At 45.0% G+C, this 15,203-nt stretch overlaps 2 protein-coding genes and 1 pseudogene across 2 annotated transcripts in view; 2 read left to right on the forward strand and 1 right to left on the reverse strand.

Annotated features, from left to right (window-relative positions):
• Nucleotides 1-15,203, forward strand: part of Morn2 (MORN repeat containing 2) — a 48,024-nt gene that overhangs the window by 31,983 nt on the left and 838 nt on the right. The window lies entirely within an intron of this gene.
• The window catches only part of Arhgef33 (Rho guanine nucleotide exchange factor 33), a 101,529-nt gene that overhangs the window by 24,567 nt on the left and 61,759 nt on the right, over nucleotides 1-15,203 (forward strand). The gene's annotated exons all lie outside the window — the stretch shown is intronic.
• Nucleotides 12,824-14,873, reverse strand: LOC128116063 (NADH dehydrogenase [ubiquinone] 1 beta subcomplex subunit 8, mitochondrial-like; annotated as a pseudogene).

Consider the following 15,203-nt stretch of genomic DNA (forward strand, 5'->3'; position numbering starts at 1 on the left):
AGAGGAAGATCATTTCAAGGCACTGAGCCTGGGTTCGGTGACAGTGTTAGTGTCAGAGCTGGAAAGTCCAAAGGTGAAGAGGCTAAAGATGATCAGTCTAATGCCAAGAGGTTGAGTGTGAGGTGACCACAGAAGAGTAAAAACATTCATTGCAAAGAAGTCTAGATATACCTAGGCTATTCAGTTATGGGGGGGTGGGCGGGAGAAGAAAACGGTTTCTCCTTTTATCTGAATGCTAAAAACAAAACAAAGCAGAAACAGCACCAACTAAAAGCAAAACAAAAGAAGAGCAAGAAAAGAGGAACTGTGACCTGCTTGGCGTCACCAGCTCGATACAGTGTCGACAGGAGAGAGAGGAGCCATGGGAGGCATGGGCTAGATGTCACTGGTAGTGCATCATAGAGCGCCATGCCACTGAGGAATGGTTGGAGATGGCCTGCTCAATGAGGCTCACCTCAGGGTTTTAGAGTCACAGAGGCTGTGAGCATCTTCTCACGCCACAGATGTGGATGTGGAAGACCAGAGAAGGCACTTGGCCTCTCACTGTGCCTCAGGGAGTCAGAAGTCAGGGTCCCACTTCAATCTAGTGCCCGCCCCGTCCGTCCCCCCCCCCCCCCCCCCCCCCCCCCCCCCCCCCCCCCGTCCCTAACGTCGGGAGTGGGCCATCCACTTCTGGATGCTTCTATTGCTCTATTTTGTGAGACAAGGTCTCCCTGTGTAGCCCTGGCTCACCAGGAACTTACTGTGTAGACCAGGCTGGCCTCAAACTTGCAGCAATCTCTGCCTCTTGAAGTGTTAGGATTATGGGTATGATGCCCACTTCTGTCCCTTTGGGGAACATTTTTCAAAGGCTTCTCAAAAGCAAAGCATACCTAGCATGAAAGGCAGGAAGTGACATGGGCAGCCCTGTTAGATTGCATGCTTTCAGACAAAGGGATCACTTCCAGTGAGGTTAAGAACAGGATGAATGAGTACAATCTCTGAAGGGAGTGATTTCCCTGAGGCGTGTTTGGGCAGCCCTAAGGACACATTCCAAGTGCAGGTGTTCTGCATTTTTCAACATTCTGAAAAGTTATGAAGAATAGGATTTCTACCCAACTCTCCAAGAGGCAAGAAATATGTAATTCGGTGTGGAGGAACAGGATGGAACACTTTATTTTTGGAGTCAGGGTCTCACTATGTTGCCCAGACTGGTCTTGAATTCCTGGACTTCGGTAATCCAACAGGTGTGTGCCATCATGCCCAGCTATCCTATTGTTTTGTTAATTTATTTGTGTTCCAAATAAGGAAATCAAAACGAGAGGTTTAGGAATGTGAACATATAGATACAATGTATTATGGCTTTATATGAGAAAAAGTCTCACTATATAACCTAGGGTAGCTTTGAACTTTCACAGAACCTCAGTCTCCCAATGTTGGGCTTACAGGCGAGCACTATCACACCTGGTTCTGGACCGCTTTCAGATTTCTTCAATACATTGATTACTTACTTCTGTGGAGCAAGGAGTGCACAGGGCACACACGTGGAGGTCAGAGGATAATCTGTCAGAGTTTTTCTCCTGGTTCTGGACTCTTGATAGAAGGTCCGTCCCTTTCTCTTTGTTCCAAAACCAACCAACTATAAGATACATACATATTAGTTATAGTTTGGTGTGGAGCGCATGCCTATATTCTCAGTACTCAGGAGGCTCAGGCAGTATTCCTGACAGATGAAGACCACCCTGTACTACGGAGTAAGACCTATTCTCTATAAAGGAAAAGGGTGGATCCAGTATGCCTTAGTCTGGGGAGGTCATATGTGAAGTAAGCTGATAATATAAAGAAACTAATGAAGAGTATACACACTGGTCATTGATGAAGAGAAGTTTGTAATCTGCGTGTGGTGGTGCACACCTATAATCTCAGCACTCAGGAAGTGGAGGCAGGAAAACTGGAAACTCAAGGACATTCTTGGTTATATAACAAGTTGGAGGTTAGACTAGGTTAGCTGAGGCTGTCCAAGACAGTGGTTCTCAACCTTCCTAATGCTGTGACCCTTTAATACAGTTCCTCATGTTGTGCTGACCCCAACCATAAAATTATTCTTGTTGCTTCTTCATAACTGTAATTTTGCTACTGTTATGAGTCATAATGTAAATATATGTTTTCTTTCTTTTTTTGGTTTTGTTTGTTTTTGGTTTTTGAGACAGGGTTTCTCTGTGTAACAGTCCTGGCTGTCCTGGAACTCTTTTTTTGTAGACCAGGCTGGCCTGAAACTCCCAGAGATCCATCTGCCTCTGCCTCCCCAGTGCTGGGATTAAATATTGCCACCAGCCAATATCTGTGTTTTCTGATGGTCTTAGGTGACCCCTGTGGAAGTCATTTGATTCCCAAAGAGGTCTCAACCCACAGGTTGAGAACCATGGCTCTAAGATAATAAAAAAGGACATTTTTCATATTGAAGTTTGTACTGCTGGATTCTAATTATAAGTTAGAAGATGGTCCTTGACTTCGTGAGGAGAGAAAACAGTTAAAAGCCGCCAAGACAGGGTTAGAGTAGAGTTAGTGGCATTAAACCCTGGGTCTGATGCCCAGCACAGACTAAAAAGAGAGGTGGTAGTGTGTGCCTGTCATCCCAGCACTTAGAAATCAGAGGCAGGAGGATCCGGAGTTCAAGGTCATCTGCAACTGCACAGAGATCTTGGGCTACTGGAGACCCTGTTTCAAAAAACAAACAGAAATCGGCAAGGTACACTTCCTGGAGACCATGAGGCATAACTGTCCTTTGAAGGTGAAGAGGACTTGAGTTGGCAGAGGCTGGAGGTTTTCCGGGAGGGACCCATAACGACTGAGATCCTCAGGTTGCCCTGCACATGGCTTGTAGATGATTTTGAAGGAGGAGGTTGTAGAATTAGTGACCAGAGAATATCATTGACCCCTCAGGGCACACTGACTGTGTGTGTGTGTCCCATGTTTCCAAAGTCATAGATCTTCACAACTTTGTCTGTGACTTCCAACTTCTGGAACCTGCTCACTGGGCAGTGGTGGGAAATTACGATCATGCCGAAGACTGGATTTTACTCTGTTCTTCCTATCCGTCCTAAAAGTGCCAAAGGCAGATCCAAATTGGATGTCATTTTATCTGAATGATGACAAACATTTTCCCCGGAGAGGCGGCAGTAACCTGGTTTTCCCTCTCACCTAAAATAGGCCCTGGTGACTGGCAATCTATTTTACGAGGTGCACTGACTCGGCCACCTCATTTGGGACCTGTGAGTCCTGCAGCTATTCCGCTCCAGCAGACGGAGTATTTCCCCAGGACCACTAAGTCTCTTCCAAATCGATTCCCACCTGATGGAGGGAACTTTCACTGGAGGCCAGGACTCTCCCTCTGCATATCCCCAGGGGACCTCAGCCATCCCTCTTCCCCTCCGGGTGGCCTCGCCAAGGTGCGGTGAAGTCATTTTTGTTTTCTGTTTAAGTTAATATTTACCCATTTCACTTCCACTTTGACGAATCCACCTGGACAGCATGTTTGAAAAACAGAGACTGAGGAAAGTCAAGCCAGGGCGGGAAGAGACAGAGAACACCTTCCTTGGGAAGAAACATTCAGGCTCCCAAAAACCACTTTGAAGATGGCAGGGAGCATAGGCCTTTAATCCCAGCACTCAGGGGTAGGATGGGGTGGGGGTGGGGGGTTGGGGGTGAGTTCAAGGCCAGCCTGGTCTACAGTGTGAGTTCCAGGACAGCCAGGGCTCACAGAGAAACTTGTCTTGAACCCCCCCCTCCAAAAAAAAGCCACATTGACACATTCAAGTCTAGCCATAAACAATAAGCAGAGGAGGCCTTGGAAGTAGAATGTCCTGAATTTTGATAAGTTACGGTATCTCACATGAGGCTTAAACAGGTACTTAAACTCAGTTGCTTCAAGGCAGGCACTGGCTGCATGAGAGAGCAGGCCCCCATGCTTTTCTTCCTGCCCGATTTTGACACGCATTGACTCAACCAAATTACTCCATCTCAACTAAACAAAATAATTATGTATCGGCGGGCGGTGGTGGCACATGCCTTTACTCCCAGCACTGGGAGGCAGAGCCAGGTGGATCTCTGTGAGTTCGAGGCCAGCCTGGTCTACAGAGTGAGTTCCAGGACAGGCACCAAAACTACACAGAGAAACCCTGTCTCGAAATGCACCCCCTCCCCCCACCAAAAAAAAGTATCAATGGAGTAGGATTGGAGGATCAGTGATCTTCCACCTCCCGATGGAAAGAACGTTCTCTGTGCTTCAGAGCGAAGGTGCTGTCTGCTCTGTGCACTTGCCTTATTTCCTACTCTCCCCGGACACACCCGGGCTGTGGGCAATGGCAGAGTGTCAAAGACGGTTTGAAACAGAGTATTGCTTAGGAGTCCTGCCAGCTCTTGGTTCTTCAAGGCTGCTGCCGGGCACAGGCTTTCTGTTAGGGGAACTTCGCTCTGCTGGATGGAATAAAATAGTTTTGTTTTTCTCATCAATTGACCTGCTAATTTCTTTCCCCTTTCTGGTATTGGGAAATGAACCCAGGACCTGCACTTGACTGCTGAGGGACTCTCTTTTTTTTTTTTTTTTTTTTAATTTTCTGAGACAGGGTTTCTCTGTGTACCTTTGGAGCCTGTCCTGGAACTTGGTCTGTAGATCAGGCTGGCCTCGAACTCACAGAGATCCACCTGCCTCTGCCTCCTAAGTGCTGGGATTAAAGGCGTGCCCCACCACCACCCAGCCTGCTAAAGGGACTCAACTTCTAATTATCAATTTGAGTCGAGTTTGTGGTAAATACCATGCTTCTCATAGTCGGCTGGGTAAGAATTCAAAGCACTTTCTCAGATCTTATTTGAGAACACCCGAGGACCTTTGTTGGGAGTGTGGTGTTGGAGTTGGGGATGAAGGATGAATACTCATCCCTGTTCTTCAGTTTCTTATAGCCTAGGGAGGCAGCCAGTATTCACTCTCCTGACTCAGAGGCAGGACCACCTTTTTTTTTTTCCTCAACAGGACCCATAGTTAAGAAAACACTAAATACTAAATCAGAAGCTGACTTGAAGACACAGACATTTTCAAGATAAGGATGCTGTTGTTTGACCTTCGTGGTGGCAGAGCCCTGTTTTAATCAATAACTTAGTCTCACACTGTAGCCCAGGCTGGCCTGGAACTCACTATGTATCCAAAGCTGGTTTTGAACTCCTGATCCTCCTGTCTCCACCTCCCAGAGGCTGCGATTGTGAGCATGGCCTACCACACTTGACTTGTATTTCCTTAATTGATTCCATTTGCAGCTTGAAATGGCTATATATTTGATGATGATACATTTTTGGAAGTAGGCATAAAAAAGCTACATTGCTATGCCAGGCGGTGGTAGCTCACACCTTTAATCCCAGCACTTGGGAGGCAGAGGCAGGCGGATCTCTGTGAGTTCGAGGCCAGCCTGGTCTACAGAGTGAGTTCTGGGAAAGCCAGGGCCACACAGAGAAACCCAGTTTCAAAAAACCCAAAACCAAACCAAAAACCAAAAAAAGGCTATTTTATCTTTGAAATATCCTCATTTAAAATTTTTTATTTAATTTTTAAAAATTTCATGTGTGTGAGTTTTTTGTCTGCATGTATGACTATGTAGCATGTTTGTGCCTGATGCTCACAGAAGCCAGTAAAGGGTGCCATATCCCCTGGGTCTGAAGTTACAGATGGTTGTCAGCCACCATGTGGGTGCTGGGAATTGAACCTGGGTCCTCTGAAAGAGCAGCCAGCATGGACCCATCTTTCCAGCCCTGATGAGACCAGTGTTTTAAACACTGTGTGCCTACATATTGTGTCTTCCCTTTTTATTATATGACGTCGAGGCGGCATGCTATACCCTTTGTTTTCTTTTCTTTTTTTTTTAAATTTTTTTATTTTTATTTTTATTTTTTTTTTCGAGACAGGGTTTCTCTGTGTAGCTTTGCGCCTTTCCTGGAACTCACTTGGTAGCCCAGGCTGGCCTCGAACTCACAGAGATCCGCCTGGCTCTGCCTCCCAAGTGCTGGGATTAAAGGCGTGCGCCACCACCGCCCGGCTGTTTTCTTTTATTATGTTGACTGCTGAATTATGTGAGCAGATTTATAGATATATTCTAGAACAAATTATATTTATTACAATATTAGAGTTTTGTTTATGATGTGTTTTTTTTTTTTTTCTCGAGATAGAGTTTCTCTATATAGCCCTAGCTGTCCTGGAACTTACTCTGTAGACCAGGCTGGCCTCGAACTCACAGAGATCTGCCTGCCCCTGCCTCCCGAGGTTTATGGTGTTTTATTTAGAATATGTGAGAATTCATATAATTTAGAGTTGATTTAATACCAGATTCCTAAATGTGCTTTAGTGATTTATATATATATATATATATATATATATATATACATACATATACATACATACATATACACACACACACATATCTTATTTGCAGTAGATTAAATAACACTCGTTATTTCTAAAATATCATCTTCTGGTGATATTATTTGGACTCATATTTTATCTGAGAGGGTAGACAACTGACTGCCCCTCCCCTCCCATCCCTTGTCCTCTCCTTTTCTCTCCTCAGGGTCTTGCTATGTTGCCTGGGCTGACCTTGAACTCAAAAACCCTCTGTCTCAGCCTCCAGAGAGTTGGGATTACAGGCATGCGATCCTAAATGTGGCTTGACCCTCTTTATCAACCCCCCACCACAGATAGCTGTTCCGCTTAACTTTTCTTCAGCTTTTGAAAGAACCAATTCTTGAATGCTTCGACAATAGCCCATCTCAGCTAGCTTTTAAAAATGTGTTGATAGTGTCAAGTGTCAAGTGTGGGGGTGTACCCTTGTGATCTCAGCACTTGGCAGGCAGAGGTCAAGTTTGGGGCTAGCCTGGGCTACTTAATGAGGCTCTGTCTGAGAATATACAAAGAAATCATTGATAAAATTATATTTTACCAGCACTATTCCATATTCTTTGTTTGTTTTGTTTTTCGGTACACGGTTTCTCTGTGTGGCCCTGGCTGTCCTGCAACTTGCTCTGTAGACCAGGCTGGCCTCAAACTCACAAAGATTCCCCCTGCCTCTGCCTCCAGAGTAACTGGGATGAAAGGCATGCACCACCACCGTCTGGCTGTATTCTATATTCTTTGAGCTGGTGGTCACATTCCACTTTAGCGTGTGTGGGTGCAGGCACCATGGTAGTATGCAAAAGTCAGAGGACAAATTGCTAGACTTAGTCCTCTACTCTCACCGTGTGGGTTTTGTAAGTCAAACTCATCGTCAGACTTGGTAGCAAGCACCATTACCAGCTGACCCCAGTGTCCCCAAAGTCCTCTTCCCTGTTCCTTCTTTTTCCCTCACTATCTTTCACTCATCACCCTTGCCAGACTTTTTTTTTTAAATCATCCTATTCAATCTGCTTATTCAAAGAGCTAAAAAGTATTTAGGAGGATTGCTCAGAGTTGCTACATGTTGAATTCCAGGGCAGCCAGAGCTACACATCAAGATCAGAATCCAACAACAACAAAAATCAAGGAGCTACAGAGTTCACAAAGGAATCAATGCTTCTTTTTTTTTGTTTTTTGTTTTTTGTTTTTTGTTTTGTTTTTCTGGAGCTGAGGACCGAACCCAGGGCCTTGTGCTTGCTAGGCAAGCGCTCTACCACTGAGCTAAATCCCCAACCCCGCATCTTTTTTTTAAAGCTTATTTATTTTGCAGTGCTAGGGCTACATTTTCTTTTTTAATGGCAATCTGGGTGGTCTCCTGTATTCCTGTGCTTCAAAGTGTTGTGACACGAAGCACTTAAACACACAGAAGACTAGAAAACTAACTGTCGTGCTTGGCACTACTTCCTGTGTGGTGAGGGCAAGCATTCAGTGCTCCGAGGTTGCGTCTCAGTCTGTATAAAGTGAGTGGGCATGCCCTGTGTCCACTGGCGATCAAGGGCAATGTCCCTGACTCTGCTTTGAAAACTATGATGCACACACAAGACAGTTATTGTCATCAAGCGATGTTGCTTTTAGATGATACAGGAAAAACAAAAACAAAAACCAGTCACAAGCAGATTCCGCAATTTTTTAGGCAGTTCAGTTGTTGGACATCACAAAAGTTCTATAGACTTTGCTTCTTGATCATGTTTGCAGGCTTTGTCCTGATGAATTACTTTGGTTTCAAGGGAAATATTTCCTTGGCACCCTTCCCCCAACACAAAAATTCTCACTCTATTAAATTAGAAATATGCACTAAAGACCCATTCAATAAAGGACACCGAAATGGAAATTAACTGAAGCCTGCTTTCAATTAATTTCAATTCCCTGAAGTGCCAAAATTTCCATTTTGGTCCCAGCAGTAATTGGAAAGTAATAGGCAGGCCTGGGTTTCTGAAATCTTATGTGTTTGTGGGGGAGGAGGGTGTGTATTCTGGGTCACTCTGGGGGAGGCCCAGGAGAGACTCAGTCTTCCTCCACTCCCTGTCAATTTTACTATGCACTTTTCCAGTTAATTTCCTAACAGTATGGCTGTCCCTCTGTAGATGCAAGCTCCCATGTTTCTGTTTCTCTATAGTTACAATTTTAGAACCTTTGCCTTTTTTTTCCCTATCAGACAGGGTTTCTCTGTGTAGCCTCGAACTCACTTTGCAGACCAGGCTGGCCTCAAACTCAGAGACCCACCTGCCTCTGCCTCCTGAGTTTTGAGATTAAAGGTGTGCTCCACCATGGCCCAGCTTGAACCTTTGCTTTTGAACAGCAGAAACAGATTTAAAAAGAAAATGCGTTCCCCAAATTATCATATCTGAATCAAACACACAAAGAGGTGGGGTGGGGAGGCAGAGCCCTACAGCTTCCACTCAGCCCGCACAACACTCAAGAAAACCCGGTGGATCTGGGCCTGCAGCTCAGCTGGTACAGTGCCTTGTTTGCAGAAAGGACCTGACTTTAGTGTTCAGCACTACATAAACTGGACGTGGTGGTGCATGCCTATAATCCCAGCACTTGAGAGCTAGAGGCTGGGGGATCAGAAGTTCAAGGCCACCTCTAGCTACATATGAGTTTGAGGTCATCCTAGAGAGACGAGTCAGTTGTTAAGAATGCTTGCTGCCCAACCACAAGGACCCAAGTTCCGATCCCAGCCTTCTTGTAATGAGCTGGGTGCTGTCTCCCAAGCCTGTAACCCAGTATTGTGTAGGGTGGAGACAGATCTCTGAGGCTTCCTGGATGTCAGCCTAGAGTAAAAACAGGAGCTCCAGGTTCAAGGACCGTGATAGAGGAGGATGACACATAATGCTTTCCTTCTGCCTCTGTCTCGGCGCTTACACACTCACACATAGACACAGACATGTACATCACACACACACACACACACACACACACAACACACACAGAGACAGAGACAGAAAGAGAGACAGAGACAGAGAGAGACAGAGACACAGAGAGAGACAGAGACACAGAGAGAGACAGAGACACAGAGAGAGACAGAAGCGCAGAGACACACAGGTAGAGACAGAGAAATGGACATAGATCAGTGCTGGAGATTTCAGAGGGCAAGGTGGAAGCCATTGCTTTCTATGGAGATCAGCATGACCAAGGGATCAACAGATGCTTCCTAAAACCTTAGTAGAATTTCTTCACAGGCCTTCCAAGTCCTAGATGTGTGTTTTAAAAGCTAGCACTGCAACTGTGGAGACGCAAGGAAAAGAAGTTAAAGGGATGTGCGGGCCATGCAGACTGGCGAGAGGCATTTATTTATTTCATGGTAGACAGTGATTCAAAGGCTGTCAAAGACAGAGTAAAGAATTCTAGGGGACTGGGGACATAGCTCATTGGTAGAGCACTTGCCTCAGCCTGAACCCACATTGAATTCAATCCTAACATCACGTTCATTAACTAATTAGCCTTTAATCGCAGCACTTGGGAGGCAGAGCCAGGCGGATCTCTGTGAGTTCAAGGCCAGCCTGGTCTACAGAGCAAGATCCAGGACAGGAACCAAAACTACACAGAGAAACCCCATCTCGAAAAACAAAAACAAAACAAAACAAAAAAACTAATTAATTAATTCCTGGGCGCAGAGAGTAAGGGATTCTCAGTACAGAATGAGCAGCTCACTACAAGAAAGATCTCAAGGGAGCTACATAATCCCCACAAGAAAAGTCATGCTACTTTCCCAAGTAATCTTGCTGTTATTCAAAATGTGCTTTTCAATCTATAGTCTTCATTAGTAGGAGCATACACTTCAGTGTAGAAATTCCCTCCTGGAGAGTTGGGAGGGCAGAATAGGCTCCATACTAAGTTCCAGGCCATCCTGGGCTACATTGTGAAGTCCCATCTTAAGAAACCAAAAACCTTAAAAAAAAAAGAAAGTACAGACTTTCAAACAAGAAAGTTATGGAATATTATCGAAAAACCTGAAACATAATCTGTACAAATGAAATGAACTGCAATGCTCTTGGACAGGATTTTGTTTGTTTGTTTGTGACAGGGTTTCACTATGTAACCTCAGCTGGCCTGCAACTTGCAATGTAGACCAGGCTGGCCTTGAACTCATGGAGATCTGCCTGCCTCTGCCTCCTGAATGCTGGGACTAAAGATGTGCTATCACATCCAGCTTGGATAAAATTTGGTAAAAGAATATTCCAATTCTCCCAAATAACTTAAAAATCTGATATAACCCAATAAAAACTTCCTTTTTTTTTTTTTTTTTTTGGTCATGGGTAAATTTTTTTGTTTTTTTTGTTTGTTTGTTTTTGTTTTTCAAGACAGGGTTTCCCTGTGTAGTTTTGGTGCCTGTCCTGGATCTCATTCTGTAGACCAGGCTGGCTTGGAACTCACAGAGATCCACCTGGCTCTGCTGCCTGAGTGCTGGGATTAAAGACGTGTGCCACCGCCACTGCCACCGCCACCGGACTGGGTGAAATGTTTTTGGACTTCACTTGTTTGTATGATAAAAGAAAGACCAGAAAAAGTGAGATATAAAAAAGAATAATAGTTAGCTTATCTCACCAAGTAATTTTTAAAGATTTATTTTATTTTAATTATGCATAACAGTTATAGGTATATGTGTGTGAGGTGTGTGTGTGTGTGTGTGTGTGTGTGTGTATGCTCAGGTGAATGCTGGTGCCAGCAGAGGCCAAAGACACCAAATTTCCTGGAACTGGAATTGCATATGGTGTGAGGCACCTTGTGGTTGCTGGGAACTGAACTCGGGTCTTCTGGAAGAGCAACCAGTACTTTTAACCTCTGAGCCATTTCTCCGGCCTCTCACCAAATATTTTTAACACACTAAAGAATATCTACAACCTGTTGTTTGGAAGCAGGGATAGACAGACAGACAGACAGACAGACAGACAGATAGATAGATAGGTAGGTAGGTAGGCAGGCAGGCAGCCAACCAGCCAGCCAGCCAGCCAGATAATAGATCCACGCATACATATATACATATACAGAAGAAAGAGACCACAGTAGATTCCACTGTATATGGGAATTCAATATGTTACAAAAATTGGAATTCCAGTTCCATGAAAGGACAGGATGGCTCCCTTCACCTGTGCAAGTACAAGCTTTACATCTGGAGGGCCTGGGTTTGATTCCCAGCACCTATATGGCTGCTTACAACTGTCTGCAGCTCCAGTTCCAGGGGATTCTACACCCCCTTCTTGCTTCCATGAACATGCACACGTGTGATGCCCAGACACATATGCAGGCAAAACATACAGGTGGAATAAAATAAAAATAATTTAAAAAACAATGGTAACAATTAGCATGTGATCGTCTCTTTTATATATTATGTCTTAGCAGCTTATGTGTAAAAAAACAAATGACCAGAGGAATAGGTAACTGTCACCTCAGAGGAACAGATAATTTACAGAGCGACAAAGCTAACTACCAGTAAACACACACAGAGATGGTCAGCTGTTGGCAGTCAGCAGAAATACCTATGAAATAGCACTTGTCACCCATCTGCCTGACTGACAAGAGCTAAAAATTGTTAAGTCTCCTGTTGGCCAGACTAATGTAAAAGAAAAGGCCCCCGATTCTTCTAGGATTGCTTGCTGCTCTTCCAGAGGACGTGAGGTGGGTCACAGCCCTCATACCAGACAGCTCCCAACTGCCTATAACGCCAGCTCCGGGGGATCCAACGCCTTCCTTTGGCCTCCATGTGCACACGTGTGGCTTCCATTCACACAGACATGAAATGAATCTTAAATCTGCCGGCATGTAACCTCTGTGCCCCGAGGCTTTTCTTGGGGGCACTGTTTGCAGTGACAAAACCATGGAAATAAACCATGTAGGAATGATGGACAGAGTTCACTCAAACCAAGGAGCAGCAAGCAGCCAATAGGCATGCTTTCTTAGGCATAAACTCGTAAGTCTAGAGATGTCTTTGTGACCCAATAAATGAGACACGTAAAGTACAGGAAGGTGGAAAGTGAGTCTCTGGTGGCAGCCTCATCACACACGTGCATACTCTGCACCTGCGTTTGGATGTGATCTCGTGAGGACAGAGGAAGGCATGGGAGAACAGCAGAAGTGGATGTCAGCAGGGACTAGGGACGAAAGGAGCACAATAGGGCATAAATAATCCAAATCCAATACTGAAATTGGATAAAGTGCCATGCTGCGGGGTAAGAGGAAACAGTAGCGGAAAAATCCTAGGCTATTGACGTCATAGATTGTCAGACAATATCAGCAAAATGATGACAGCTGTTTAAGGAGACGCATTGTACGTGTTCCCATCGTCCTTTCCAAGTTTGGTTTGGTTTTCACCACAGCACACAGTTTTATTAGCGATTCCATTAAGGTTAAATCTCTAGGAATGAGAGAGTCCTAGTTAGAGGGCACACAACCCCACGAAGCCCCCTCAGATCTCATAGTGAACCATCGGCTCCATTTTTTTGTTTTTTGTTGTTTTTTGGTTTTTTTTGTAGGATTGTCACCTCATTCCAGGCACAGATTATTATAGAGACATTGCTTCGGCCGCACAGGCGTGTAGGAGGAGAAAGTCTCCCCCACCCAGAACATGGAAGTCACGATGGTCACAAAGCCGAAGAGCTGTTTACACATGACATCCCATGAAACAGGTGTAGGGGACGTGTCCACACGATTCCTGATATACATGTTTATGTTCCCAGTGCATCTGTTCCCCCCAGTTCAACTTCAGGTCTATGTGGTCTGGTTCGTGCCATGGATTCCTCTCTTGCTATGAGCAGTCAGTCACCCTGCCCCATGCCAGCCCTGGGTATGGCTTGTAAGTCTTCCACACGTATATTATACTTCTTGGCAGCTGGGGCCTGTTTTTCTGGGGTCCTAGGATACCACTCTGGCGGCATGCCCTTGGTCAAGTGAAAGGCTGTCTGTGTCCCCAGTGGCACCGTGCCACAGGTTACCCTCTGTAGCCACCGGACTCTCGGGGCTGCGGCCCTGGCCACTGCCGTCTTCCATTTCACCTTCTCCACCTCCAGGTTGTTTTTGTTTTGTTTTGTGTGTGTGTGTGTAGTTATTTTTGCTTTTGTAATTAACTAAAACAAGATTTCTAACTTCTATTGATCAAACACCTTTTTTTTTTGTATCTTGAAATCAGTGACCACACAGATGTGTATCCTTGAGCTTTCTGATACCGTAGCTCTGAAATACACACATTTTCCATTTACTTAGGACATGGAGTTTTTGTTTGCCTGTTTCCAAGTAGTTACAGGTCAGAAAACCAAATCCTCAGAAGTAGATAATCCATAACAATTTGGCTTTACATATCTCAAGACTCCCCCCTGCCCCCAATAGCAACAGAATTACACCTAACAATAATTTTAAAAACTTTGTGGAGGGGGTGAGGTTGTAGCTCAGTCAGTAGAGTGCTTGCCTTGCATGCATAAAGTCCTGGGTTCAATCCCCAGCACCAACAAATAAACAAGCAAACAAAACAAAAAACCCAAACAAACCTGGGTATCTGGCACATGCCTGCCTAGAATTCAGCATTCAGGAGGTAGGGGCTAGAAAATCAGAACTTCAAGGCCACAGTGTTTGAGGCCAGTCTGAATGCATGAGACCCTGTCCATGAAGGAAAAACAAATGTATGCTCAATGTCATGTGTCCATCACACCTGAGATATGGGAGACTAGGAGAACCTGGCCCCTTCAGTCTTCGTCGTGGGAAGCTCATGAGGTGGAGGAATTCATCAAAGACAAGAAAGGGTTAAAATACTGAAAGGGAGGGGGATGGCTAAGTGAGGTCCCAGGTGCACAGTCTTTCCTCATCTGTGTTAGACAGCATTCTGAACTGCAGCTTCGTGTCCAGGGGTCACAACAGGCAGCCTTCATTTGTTAAGCTTCTCTGGGGGCACAAAGGAATCTACCAGATGCTGAGAATGGTAACTAGAAACAGGCCCATCTTTCTTGCTCAGCTTTTCCTTCGTACTGTAATTTTCCTAAACAGCAACTTGCTAATAAAGCCAGTAAGTCTGGGGCTGGGGATTTAGCTCAGTGGTAGAGCGCTTGCCTAGCAAGCGCAAGGCCCTGGGTTTGGTCCTCAGCTCCAGAGAAAAAAAAAGAAAAAGAAAAAAAAACCCATTAAAATAAAAGCCAGTAAGTCTTAACTAATTGGTTGGATCCAAAGGAGAATGTAGCATATTAAAAAAAATGCCATATTGCCAGGTGGTGGTGGCTCACATCTTTAATCCCAGCACTCAGGAGGCAGAGGCAGGTGACTCTCTGTGAGTTCGAGGCCAGCCTGGTCTACAGAGTGAGATCCAGGACAGCCAGGGCTACACAGAGAAACCCTGTCTCAAAAACAAAACAAAACACACACAAAACCTACCATATTTTTGAGTAATGAGTTTTATAGTCACAAAATGATGCTTGCAGGCCAGTGAGACGACTCTCATCTGGTAAGCGCCTTCACTTGCCTTGGGAGCCTGATGACTTGAGTTTGAACCAGGATCCGTATAAAGGGGAAAGGGGAGCCCAACCCCACAGGTTGTCCTCTGTGTATTTCATGGTCTGTGGCCTTCCCCAATAAAATATCTGACTTTAAGTGTTTGTGTGTGTGTGTGTGTGTGTGTGTGTGTGTGTGTGTGTGTGTGTGTGTTTTCGAGACAAGGTTTCTCTGTGTAGCCCTGGCTGCTTTGGAACTCACTTGTAGACCAACTGGCCTCGAACTCACAGAGATCTGTAGGCAGAGTTTTTCTTTCCCCCAGCCTCTCCCCAAATAATCA

This window comes from Peromyscus californicus, unplaced genomic scaffold, assembly GCF_007827085.1.
Source record: "Peromyscus californicus insignis strain IS unplaced genomic scaffold, ASM782708v3 Scaffold_1__1_contigs__length_55948999, whole genome shotgun sequence".
NCBI lineage: Eukaryota > Metazoa > Chordata > Mammalia > Rodentia > Cricetidae > Peromyscus > Peromyscus californicus.